This window comes from Callospermophilus lateralis, chromosome 11 (genome assembly GCF_048772815.1).
Source record: "Callospermophilus lateralis isolate mCalLat2 chromosome 11, mCalLat2.hap1, whole genome shotgun sequence".
Classification (NCBI taxonomy): Eukaryota; Metazoa; Chordata; class Mammalia; order Rodentia; family Sciuridae; genus Callospermophilus; species Callospermophilus lateralis.
In genome coordinates, this window is record NC_135315.1 from 94,252,335 (window position 1) to 94,265,540 (window position 13,206).

The 13,206-nt window shown below is 37.4% G+C and overlaps 1 protein-coding gene across 2 annotated transcripts in view; it reads left to right on the forward strand.

Moving 5' to 3' along the window:
• The first annotated feature begins 4,111 nt into the window (after nucleotides 1-4,111).
• The window catches only part of LOC143409445 (cyclin-dependent kinase 15-like), an 83,325-nt gene continuing 74,230 nt past the window's right edge, over nucleotides 4,112-13,206 (forward strand). The window contains exons 1-2 of one of the 2 annotated variants that reach the window (XR_013092655.1): nucleotides 4,112-4,337; nucleotides 8,959-10,565. The gene's annotated coding sequence lies outside the window, so the exon portion shown is untranslated. The remainder of the gene's footprint in view (nucleotides 4,338-8,958; nucleotides 10,566-13,206) is intronic. The other variant, XR_013092659.2, reaches the window with a different exon arrangement.

Sequence of the window (13,206 nt, forward strand, 5' to 3'; positions counted from 1 at the left end):
ATTCACATAGCTGAGCCTGAAAATAGAAACCAAAAAAGAAATCAGACCAAAGAAGAAAATCTACCAAATAAGACATAAGGATCATGTAATTTTTCTGTATTTCAAGTTATGCCTGGCGAGGAAGACAACTTAAATTACCTGCTGAATTCACACTGGTTCTCAGAGTATCTTTTACTCAAACTGACATTTACTCTAGTATCAGTGACATTAGGTATCATAGTACCAATGATTTAAAATGTTTCTACTGTAAGCAAAGGGTTGCTACTTTCAGAATGAATAAAACTAAGTCCAGAGAAAAAAAATTTCAGAGACAATTTACCAAATGGTTTCCAGCATTTTGTTCATAGGATCTATATACTGCATAGACATCTGGATATAGTTATAGGAAATTAATACCAAATAACTAGGATAATTAAAATAGTACTGCTATTAAAATCTCTAGTTACTAAAAATTACCTGTCCTTCAAGAGTTTATATTATTTTGCATTGAATATAAAAGTATGGAAACAAGTGCCCCTGACAAATATCAGCCGTCATGATATTACAGGTTAACAAAGGGGATATGCTGAAATGATATGGGGCAGAATCAATTCAAGATGACCTTTAAAACAACAGTAGACAGAAAATATGTGTCTCAAGATTACCAAAAAAAAAAAAAAGAAAGGACAGAAGTGAAGTCTTTTATAAGCTTTCAAACCAGAGGCAGCAAAACTCAGCCCAGTCCTGCCTTGGTTTCCAGAGAGTCTCTATTTTTCTGCTGGAAGCAATCAAATACTTATGATTAACATAATACTGATAAGAAGAGTATTCCTAATAACAGCTACTCAGGAACTTTTCCTGGCATTTTTCAGAATCTCATGTTTATTATGGTCCACAAGGTAACTGTCCCCATTTTCTAGGGGTACAAAGTAAGGAGGAGTCAGAGATGGTAATGGATTGCTCAGTTTCAATCCAGCATCTCTAAGGGCATTCAGCCAAGGACCCTGAGTTTGTGCAACACAGTGCAGTATGTGCTTTGATCCTCAGAGACAGTTAGGAGCGGGTGAGAGAAAGTTGCTTCTGTTGAGAGGGCTTTTTTTTCTTTGTGGAAAGCCTCCAAGCTATTAGCACACAATTAGTAAAGAAACATCTTTCCTCAATGACCAACACAATTCTCCTCATACAACTCATTAGTATTGATTTGAAATTATTACGGGGGGAGGTGGTCAGGATTGAAAAAAAGGAAAGGAGGTAATGAATATAGGTTTCAAAACGGAGAAAAGCAAAGAAAGACAGTACCTCACAGATCCAGTCTAAGAAACTGCTCTGAATCTTCATGTATAGAAGATTCAAATAGGTTCAATGGTTACTGTGATGACTGTTTATTTATTTACAAATAGGTCAACAGATTTATTTTTTTTAATTTTTGTTTGTTTTTGTGGCCCTGGGGATTGAACCCCGAGTCTGCTGTATCCTAGGCAAGTTTTCTGTCACTAAACTAAATCTCCAGCTCCAATAGTTTGGTTTAAAATGTTTCTTCCTGGCAAAGAGAAATTTGTTTACCAGAAAAGGAAATTATAAAATGACAAACTATATAAGGACGTTGTAAGAACCACTTGCTAAATCCACATAAGTAGTGTGGGTTGACACTTTGGGGAATTTACATTTTATCCTAATTAGAAGTTTTATCTGAAACCCTAATTGTGGCTTATCAGATTGCTAGAATGACTATTGTTCTCATTATCCTATTGTGATGTACATTTTTTTTCAATCTTTCCTTGTTAGACTATCAATTTTTGTTTTATATATTGCAAATCTATGTAATTAAAGGCCTAACAGTTTAACAATGTTATACCTCCTGGTAAATTAAACCTTTAATCCTTACATTGTAATTTTTTTTCTTTAACAAAACTGTCTAAAGTTTGGGGGTTTTGTTTGTTTGTTTGGGTGCTATGGATTGAACCCAGGGCCTTGGGTATTCAAGACAAGAACTCTACCAATTGAGCTATATTCTCAGCCCAAAGTTTGGGGTTTTATTTCCTATTAATGTAATGACCTCTGCTTTCTTTTGCTTAATATTTGCCTGGCATACCTTATGTCAACTACCTACTTTTATTGTCTCATATCCTTAAATTTAAGGTGTTTCTTTTGTAAATATTGTATAGTTGGTCCTAATATTTATCTAATCCCTGTCTTCTTAAGAAGAAAGTTTAGTCCTTTTACATTTTGTGATTCCTGATATTTTTGGAATTACTGCTACCCACTTAATTTTGTAGTATATTTTATCCTCCTTTACCTTTTTTCTTTTCCCCATCTTTTTTTTTTCAAATCAAGTTTTAAAATTCAATATCTTCCATCTTGTGTTTTAGAAGTTCTACATTATATTTTCATATACTTAGTAGTGATCCTTAACTCTTTTTTCCTATTTCATTATTTCCTGAGGAGCTTAAACTCTTGTAGTAAGTTTTTACAAGTTGGAGGACACTGAGAAATTATTTCATCCACAGGACTACAATCACAAATAAACACTTTCCAAGTAGTACATGTATACAGATGAACTGACATCGATATAAATCATCATTTTATGGGTTATACAGCAAAACACATTATTAAACATGCAGCTATTATATCACATAGCTCAACAGCATATAAAGTATTAGATATCTGCTGAATTCAACAGTAGAAATTCACTTCTATCTTTGCAAGAGAATTTGGGAAGAGAAGGGAAAAAGTTACACTTCTAACAAAAATAGTTGGCAAACAACTTTCAATAGATATGGAAAAAAATTACAGGATTAAAAAAAAATTTATGACTAAGTATTATTTTGGTTACAGCCACAAATCATCTCTACTTTAAAAGAATATTTACAAAATTAAAGGGCATATGTCCTGCACAAGGCAAACACATTTTGCTAAAAATATTTAATGTTTCAATGGTTCACTCCAACTTTTTCTTTAGTACCTCTTTCAAGTTGTGCCCAAAAGTGCAAACAATAAATTAAACTTTAAGACTTTTCTTTTGTCTGGAGACACTAAAGATATGTGCTTCTATACAATGTGGACTTTACATGAACTTTTCAACTAGAGGTTTGTGATTTTCAAAATGGAAGTTTCATAGCAGAACAAAACAGAATTTATAGAAAGACATTAAGAAGTCATCATAAGACTTGGACAAAGGCCAACAAAATCAACGGTTACACAAACCTGATGTGTACTGTTTTAAATGTGGTAGATGTAAACATAAAGTAGCAGGCAAACAGCCACACAGGCCTTACTAGAAACATGTGAACTGACTGAGGGGATAGACCATAGAAGGTCTAGGCTGTTGTTCATGACTTGTGGGATTTTAATTTTCTATGTGATGCTCAGTATTTTGCTACCTAGTCTCTCTTCATTTCTTACATATTGAAAAGATTTGGGTGTGGGCATAGAATTGAAGAAGACATAAATCAGGCAGGTCAGTTGATATAAAGGGCAAGCACATTTTAAAGATTGGACAGCAAGGCATTTTATGCTAAGTTGATCATAATTTGAAGACAGAAGTTGCAATTCTGCCAAGCTTGAGGCCTGGTATAACTGATATGCCTACGGAAGCTTCATTAGACTTATCATTCAGTAAGCCTGCATTTGGCTAATACATACCATAAATCTGGTCCTACCTTAAATTCCATCTCCAAACTAATAGCATCACACAGTTCAGTTTATTGACTGTAACAGTTGCTTCTATGACTACTGATGTCAATGAAGTGCAGCTGTATTTTAGGGCAATATTTTTCTTAATAGAAATGTTCTACTTCACTTTTGTCTTCTGAACTTCATATGCTGTTCCACCTTCAAATAATGCAAGGGCACCAAGCACTAGTGCTCTCCTAGGGCCTTCAGCCCAGTGACAGCAACATCACAACCAGGTTCTTCAGGAAACTTTATTTTATAAGACAATTCCAACCTTCCCGTCTGGTTGGATGGCAGCATACCATCATCAGATGGCCATTCCAGAACCTTCCTTAATAGAAGAGCAGTGTTGGGAATTGCTTCACTTATGCTCACCACTGTGGTATTGCCATACTTCTGAAAGTTTTCTGCAACTTCATTTAAGGTCACATGGGTTGGATTACCCTGTGTGTGACTTCACAAGAGGTGGCTGATTCATTTGAGTCACACTAGTTAAAACACACTCAGTAGGATTATTGAAAATTAGAAGAATTTGAATACAGAACACAGAACAGATGTAAAGACACTGAAGTCTGCTTTGGTACACCACATTTGGACTTCTCGGTGCTTTGAGTATTGAACTGGAGCCACAGGAAGGGAGACAAACCTCCTCAGGAGCAGCAGCAATTCTTTCATCCAGTACTGAGGTGAGAGAAAGGACATTCCTCCAGGTTTACCCATGTAGGTCAGAACACTTGCAAAATGCTTTCCTGGTTTTAATTCAAACATGTGGTGTCCTAGTTAGCCCCTCTGTGGGGTTTCTTGGTGGGAGAGAAGTGAAAGTTCACTGACTGCACTCAAGTCATGCAGTGTGCCTCACAAGAACCCCACAGCCCTTCAGATTCTTCACAAACCCACACCAGAAACACCACAGAGTACTTGACTTATGGCTAGCAGTGGCTTCTCTTGCAACAGGGTGACTTCACGCCTTTTTTTTTTTTTTTAACCATCAGGGATATTTGAAGAACCTTCACACTTTATGCTTTTACTTCCAAGTCAATGATTCTTTAACTTTTATTTATTTATTTATTGGGTACTGGGAATTAAACCCAGAGGCTCTCTGCCACTGAGCTATATCCCCAGACCCCATTTTTTTTTTTATTTTGAGGCATGGTCTTTCTAAGTTGCTTAGAGCTTCACTAAGCTGCTGAGGCTTTTCTTGAACTTGTGATCTCCTGTCTCAGCCTCCCAACATTTATCTCTGGATATCTAATTAAAAGTTTACCGTTAAATTTTAATTTTACTCACCTGGAAAACAATTCACAAAAATTCCAATGCTTTAAATCTTATGAAACTTGTACCATCTCTTATTAGGGTCTAGCATTATATTTTTATTGTCTATGTTTATAAAGACACATATTAGACACTTTTATTTTATTTTACTTATCTATATTTAGTAATTTATCAAATCATCTTCCTTCTCATGCTTCATCCCTTGAGTTCTGTTTGTTTCCATTTGAAATACAAACTGTATAAGTTCTTTCTAAGAGGATAATTTGTTGGTAAATTCTCCATTTTGTTTTCATTTTGGATAATTATTTGGCAGAGTATATTATTCCATTTTTCCTTCACCTTTTGAAAATATTATTCTATAGTCTTTTTTCAGTTGTTGCTGTCTCCCTCCCCTTATGAGTTCAACCATTACAATGAAAGATGTTCTTTTTATTTAACCTGTTTTGTATTCATTATGTTTCTTGAATTTGAAGTTTCAAATCCTTCATCAATTTCAGAAAAAATATCCTAGCCAATATCCTATGAATACTTTCTTTCCCCAGTTTTCTCTTTTCTATCGCTTCCTAACTCTAATGTAATGACATATCATTAAATTTCTGTTGTTACACACTCATATTGTGTGCTAGTCCCTCTGTTTTCCTGTCTGGATAGTTATTCCAGAGTCATCTTCCATTTCAATTAATTCTCTAATCAGTTGCCTATAATATACTGTTTTCCCTGTTCAGGCATATTTCATGTTCAAGTTTTTAATTTGATTTTTAAATTGTTTAAATATAGGTATAAAACATATCTGATAATTCTCAACATCTGAAGTTCTGGGTGAAGGGAGAGTTCATTTTTATTTCTTTTGCTACTGACCATTACTGCCAGTGAGGTTTTCTAACATACTTTATAATTTTTAATTGTGAGCTCATTCTCAGTTAAGGTTGTTCTGTGGGAATCCTCAGGAACCTAGATTGAGAATGTACTTCTCCATAGGGATTTTCTTTTGTTTCTGCCAGGAGTTCTGGGCTCTCTAAAGACCTATGCACTCCAAGTTCTTGCTGCTGGTTTCTGAAACCCTGCCAAGTTGTGTAAATTTAAGCCAAACCTGTAGGAAGTCTCAGGGGAAACTTTTTCATCTTCATCTAGAAATAAGGCTGGCACAAACCAATTGTTCTTGTAGGCTTTCTTTGTTGGAAGTAGATTTTTTTCCTTTTACCCTAGCCCATTACAGAAGTTGAATTGTATTATAGAAGTGCTTCTCTGTGTGGAGAATCCCAATTCCTATGTTCTTTCTCAGGTCTAAACCTTTGTTTTTATGTTCTTATTAAAAAAAAAAAAAAAAAAAAAAAACTCTAGCGCAACTGAAACTTTAGCACTTGCTTAACACTCTATTCTTCTTTCTTGACCCTACTGAAGAATTCACTTATTTTCTTCTTGGTTCAGCTGTGCATTTGAAAGGATGTGCTTGCTGTATTTGATCTAGTATGGCAGGTGGTTTTTAGTAGTACTGGAGATTCTTTTTCCTCTATTCGATTACATGTGTGATTTCCACAATTTGATTAGTTTTTATAAGCTCATCTACATTTATAAATTTTGGATCTTTCTCCCTCGAATAATCATTAAGTTGGTGTTATTTTCTTACCTCCCTCTTTAAACAAATTATAGGTCCCCTCTATTGAACCTCAAACCAATCATCAGAAGTTGAGTCAGGCTACTATTTATTTGCCATACTAATTTTAGATGAATCTCAAATGTATTATCCTAAGTATAAAAACTGAATAAAATCATTCATTTATAAAACATTTTGGAAAAGCCAAAATTATAGAAACAGAAAACTGATGAGTGGTTTCCAGAGGCTGGAGAGTATATGAGAGGAGTTACCAAAGGGTAAGCTGGAGAAACTTTTTGGATGGCTGTACATCTTAATCTAGAAGGATGGACATAGGGCCATGTGAGAGGATAGGGTTGGAGTACATTCAAGGAAATTCAGAAAAGGGAACAGTTTAGAGCAGTGAAACATTACAGATATCTTGCAAGGAAACTTCAGGCATTAAGAATGGAGAGCTGTTCTCAAAGTGGCTGAAATTGGGACTTCCCGTGTCTTAGAATGATTCCCAGTGATATATCAAGGGATATTCTGGTAAATGGGGAGATGCTGCTGTGAGTGGTGAGGCCCTCCTTTGATTTCAGTGCTCCATTCCAGCCACTGGGTGGGGGATCTGCCTCAGGCTAATGGAACTGTGTCTAGGTTGGTTAGGGTATACTCAGTAAGCCTCTATGTTCATAAAGGGTCAGAGAAATATAGCAGATATGAGGGACAAGAGAGTGTTAGGTTCATTCCACATTCATTTTTTATAAAGAAAAAATATAATTGGTTGTTTATAGAAACATTTGGGGCAAGTCCTAAGGAATTTTAAATTTATAAATCTAGATGACAAGACATAAATAATCCTTACTGAATTCAGAGTGTGTATGGGAAGAGAATTTTATACGAAGAGCCACTTTCAAACAGATGCTTTTAGGAGAACTAAAAATAATGGTATGCTGCTATTTAAATCATGACAAATTTTACACATTTCTCTAGTTCTTACCCATGTGCACGCATGTGTGCACACACACACACACACTCACATACACTTTACCTGTGTTCTATTTGAAAAGGCATTAGAGAAGATAATTAAGTAGTGAAAAGCAGTGTTGGACCATGAATATCAAGCAAGATATTCTCTCTATTCTTTGCTTAAGACCCTATTTACATCTCAGAAATGAGGAACATAAAACAAATAGACTTTTTGGCTTTGTTCTAGCTTTGACATTACATGTGTCCAATCTAAGAAGAACTTGACGGTGAACTAGAGGCAAGAAGGTTTAGAACAGCTGCACTGGCCTGCCAGGGCTGACCTACAGAGTTTTTCCCCTGTTACCAATGAAAAGACAAAATGGTGCCTTTCATTTCTCTCCATTTAACCTGCAATTAACTCTTCTTCAAAAGCTCACCTAAATTTCTCAGCCTCCCTGAAGACAGACAAAGAGTAGATCCAGAGTTCTATGTCAGACTACAGGAGACTGCCCAAGTTGAAAACAGAAGGGAGAGTAGAGGAGAAAATGATGATGAAAAAAGGAAGAGGAGGGTAACAGTGGTTCTGGCCACTTTCTATAAGGCAGAAAGTGACAATGTGGGACACAGCATTTGTTCAGGACTGATTATAACAATGTGTGTTATACCTATACAGGTTCTGTTTAACTTGAAAGGGTACACAAACAACCATTTTTGAGTCAAAACATGTTATGTTCAAGTCCTGGGTCCTTAAAGAAACACATACACACACACACACACACACACACACACACACACACACACACACCTGGGAAACAACTGTTAGGACAAAGTGGTTGCCAAAGCAGTGATCTCATTCACTTCCCTGAAGGAAGTGACCTCACCTCACTTCCTTGGTGACAGATCTCTCTGAACTTGGGATCCAGGAGGCGAGGTATCCAGAGGCAGTTCCACTCCCAGTGGGCTCACTTGATTGTCTATACCAAGGCCAGAGTCATTCTTTGTTGGTACCTAGTGATGTGTGCATAGTCAAATGCCTTGAATGGTCTCAAAAGGGGCCTTTCCTGAGAAAGAAGTGTTGGCTCATTGCTGGCTCCTGACAACTACACAGAGATGGCCAAGGAGACCAGAGCTGAGACAGGACAGGCCACTGCCGAGGAACATATTTTCACCCACCAGTCAGAGGACAGAGTGGATAGATGCAGACCAAATACAGGGGTGGTTTGTGTGTCTCAGTGGGTGTGTGTTTAAATTTGTCGTTTTGTCTCCTGTTCTGAGAACATGAAGGAAAAACTTTTTTTTTGTTGTTGTTGTTGTTGTTGGCTTGAAATGGACTGTTAAAAAGTGAGCCTGTTTATGTCAGTGGATCCCACTGGGTTTGTGGTTAAAGAGAGTAGAGAGAAGAATGCAGCCGTAAATGTGTCCTGTCTAGTGGAAAACTTTGCAGGACTCCTCATGGCAAATTTATGAATGGACTGCTGCTTGCCTTGCAGATGGGCAACACCTACCAAGATCCTAAGTTCCTGTATTCTTCCTGAATTTTGGCCACTCTCTGAAGGGGTTCATGGTTTTGTGTCCAAGATGTGTACCACATTCAAGCTCTGTGATATGGCCATGGACTTGATTGCTGAAGGGCATGCCAAGCATCTCAGAAAACTCAAAAATTAGCATGACTGGAAAGGATCTCTCTGGAGAATCCCTGCTTGGATAGATAGTAACCCAAGTTGCATGATTAGGAGCTGTCAGTGCCACAGTGTTCAATTAAAGTTTTTCTCCAGGCTTCTTTCTTCCCTATTGTTCTGTTCCCCTGAATGTCAGGGAGGTGTTTGCCTTAGGGCACTCCTTTGTAACTCCTCAAGAAAAGAGTTTCAAATGGAAATGAAGAGGCCTAATCTGTGACTTTGAAGTAAAGTGCTTTGTAAAAGCTGTGTCTGTATCAGACTCCTGGCCCTGTGTGTGGCTGTGAATTACATTCTCAGCACCCCAGGAAACTCGGGAAAAATCCCATATGTTCATCCCAATCTAAACGGATGAAAAACAATTGTACTATTGGATGAAGTCTCTCGCCTTCCTCTGGTCAGACTCCTGACCCCTATGATGTCAGAACAGGGATCCTCTGGGTCAAATGAGTTGTTGCAAGCCCTCCAGTAACTAGCACACAGGTGTTTGGGTTTTTTCATGAGTCCAGGAAACATAAAGAATCTACCCCTGGAAGGCAAGAGGCCTCTAATTTGAGAAGCAGAGCAGTATGAACTACAGGCCCATTTTATCTATCCTGTTTCTCAGTAAGGGTGTCCAGGCCACCATGACATTTGGCATATCATGGGCATGAGAGCTTACTTTGCACACCATCTAAGACTGCTCACCCTATAGAAACCACCAGCCAGAATGTTATGATGAGTGTCTGTATGGAAGAAGATGAGGGCCATGTGGGAGTGTTTTTGTTATAATAGTGGTTTTTTGTGTGGTGGTTAGAAAAGATGACTGGGTTCACCTCAGCTTGAACTCTGGTGTGATGTCATTAGAGATTGAGTTCTGGAACTGATATCAGAGAACTATTGCCATGAATTGTGTTGGGATTTTAGAAGGTCAGGCATTAGAGGAGCCTTTGGAAACTGAGATCTAGGCCGAAGGTGGCTTTCTTCACAACACTGGGAATCTCAGCCAGGATTTCACATGATTTTGCTGTGAAAGCCTTTTCTGCTATAGTTGAGAGCCAAAACTCACAGGAACCTCTTATTTTAGACCCCGGTATGCCTGGATTCCTGTGACCTTTCACCACTCCTTGGGAACCTTGCCTGCATGTGATCTCCAGAGCTTTTACTGAAAGGAGATTCCTCAACACTTGATGGCTCCTGAACGAATCAAAACCCACATTGTCAACTTCTTCATTATTGAAATATGGCTAGGCCAATACCATGAAGTTTTTGAGAATCTCATGACCAGAAATTCCTGGAGAACTTTAGATTTCCTGTTGCTCATCATGATTCAACGAGCTAGTGCCATTTTTGACTGAGTGGAATTCATGACCATGGTGAAGAACAGAGATGGCAGTGAGTAGGAGCCAGCGGAAAACTGGGCCTGGAGCAATGGAGTGCAGGTGTGTGATCCAACATCTGTGGTGGGCCCCTGTGGTTCTATCATTGGCTTCCAAATGCCATGTGACTGACAAGGTTCAGTTAGGAGACCCGAAAATTTAAAATCATGTTGTTGTGGGGAGAGGATTTGGTGCGATGCTCAAAAATATCTTGCTATGCTCAAGTGGGAAAGATATATGGGGTAGCAGCCCAGTTTGTGTTTTTGCCTTCAGACCCTGACCCACGCCACGTGGCAGAGCTCCCTCCAGCATTGTGTCCTGGTTGGCCTTTTTGTATATCAAAAACAAACACCAATTTTCCAGGGAAGCTGTAAGAAATTAAAACTGGGCAGTGAGCCAGAGGCTTCACAATGCACCCAGGGAGACACTCATGCCCCAAAGGCCACAGTCACCAGCATAGAGAGGATTCAGCTCTGCTGCCTCCTGTTCCTATTAGAAAATATGAACCCATATCCTCCTGTTCACATAGACTCAGACAAAGCTTTCATGATCTCACTACAAAGGAAGCTAAAACACAAAGGTATATTTCTAGTGGACGAATGTCAGAGGCAGATAGTCAAGAAGTCAGTAGGCCAGCAAAGGTCCATGTTTGTGGAATGTTTACCCTGTCCTCTACTTTTGGGATCTCTTCTGCCACACCCAAGTTTGTGAGCTCCTCAGAATTTCCAATTCCAGATATGTATTCACAGATTTTTTTCCTCTTCTCCTCTCATTGTGTCTTCTTTAGGGTGATAGTAATATCCAGGCATTGTGGTAAATGACAGTGGAAGCTTTTTATGTGCCACGTGCTCCCATATGTATTAGACTCATTTTCCGTTTTGCCATGTGAAATATTGAATCTCTGACACTAATCCATAACCTTGTAGGCTCTGACTACTTATCCTAACATCGATAAAAATAATCCTAAAGAATAGAAGTAGAGGCATTTGATAGGAGGCACGGTGTATACTTGTACTTGCCTTTTGCTTCATCAGAGATACATATTATAAAACCTGTGACACATTTTTCTCATTTTACTTCTCCAAGAATTTTCAAAATTAATGAATGTGTAACTTCCTGACTCCCTGTCTCTGTCGCCTGGATCACAATGGGTATTTTTATATACATATATATAATCCTACTGCCATCACAGGTATATTTTTGAGAGTACTCTCACTTTGGTAAATACGAATTTCTGAAGAGATCACTGCCCCCCAATACACTGAGGTAACTGAAAATTCAAGCTGTGGTGAGCTTTATACTTCAACCAGTTTAGACATGACACAATGTAGAGGAAAATGAATATTTTGGGTACATATGTGAAGGATGTATATATCCCCTTATGAATTTCGATTGGCATACATACTATTACATTTTAATGTATTAAATATATATATATATATATAGTATGAATTTGCAAACATGAACTATATGTGTCATATACTTATACTACCTTGATTCTTTCATGTCCATCTGCGTGGATTTATAATCAACTTTTCAGGAGCTATTTTTCAGAAATATTCATTTTCTTGACATACATATTCATTTCAGAATACTCAGAATGAACTTCAGTGTATATTGAGTACTAACGCTAATATTTCTGCAGTAAGTGACCCCGTTTAACATCAATGAAAGTATATTCATATGGGACATGATGTGTATTTTGAATTATATTTTTATTCAAATGTATTATATTCGTATTTCTTCAGTATATATATACATCATAGGATGTATCATTTCATCCACAATTCACAAATTGATAAGCATATGATTCACTTTCATTCACTCCCTGTATCAGATCCCATGTATTTCTCCATGTTGCTTTACTTGCATTTTCATGAGATTTCTTTTATATGACATAACTTTTGAATTCCATCATCATTTTTGAAGCAAAACTCAAACAGAGTTGGTTATAATTAGTAACCCTAATATTACCACTACATGTATAACTACTTGGATTCAATGTTTGTATGTGAATACCAGATTTCATGTATTTTTTAAAATATCAATTCAATCCATTATTTAAAATAGTAACCTGTTATATTCTTTATTCACCCTATGGTCTATTCATGCATCATCTCTATATACATAAACCCAGGATACACCTATTTTTATCCCCAAACTCTAAATGATAGGGTTTCAAAACATGCTCCCAGAAATGGTGGAAGAAATACGCATGTCACCTGATCCATATATTCCTTTCATCACATCATGTTCTGGACACAAAATGCAAAACTCACACTTATCTTATTCTTCTCCCAAAGCCTCATTTTAAAGAGAGCATGGATTACTAAAATCATCTACTTCTGCATTGCCTATTGTTTTCAAATTTCAATCCTATGGTGAGTATGCACTTGATTCTTTCAAGGATAGTGTGTTCAACTACCCCCCTGTTGAAATTATCCCTGATCTTATCACTCATTTTGTACTTTGCCTGATCTCCTAACATCCTTATTGATATCTATTTTCCCAAGTGCCTTGTTGTGACTGACTCTTCATGTGTGCTGACATTCCCATTTACATTTTAATAGAAATTCATTGGATTGCAAAAACGGCCTTTGATCCAAATCCTAAACTCACTATTCTTCCTTACCCTACACTGGAATCCTGCCTACTCTCTCCATTTCACTGCAAGCTCTCTTTTACATTCAGTAGTCCGAGGTAC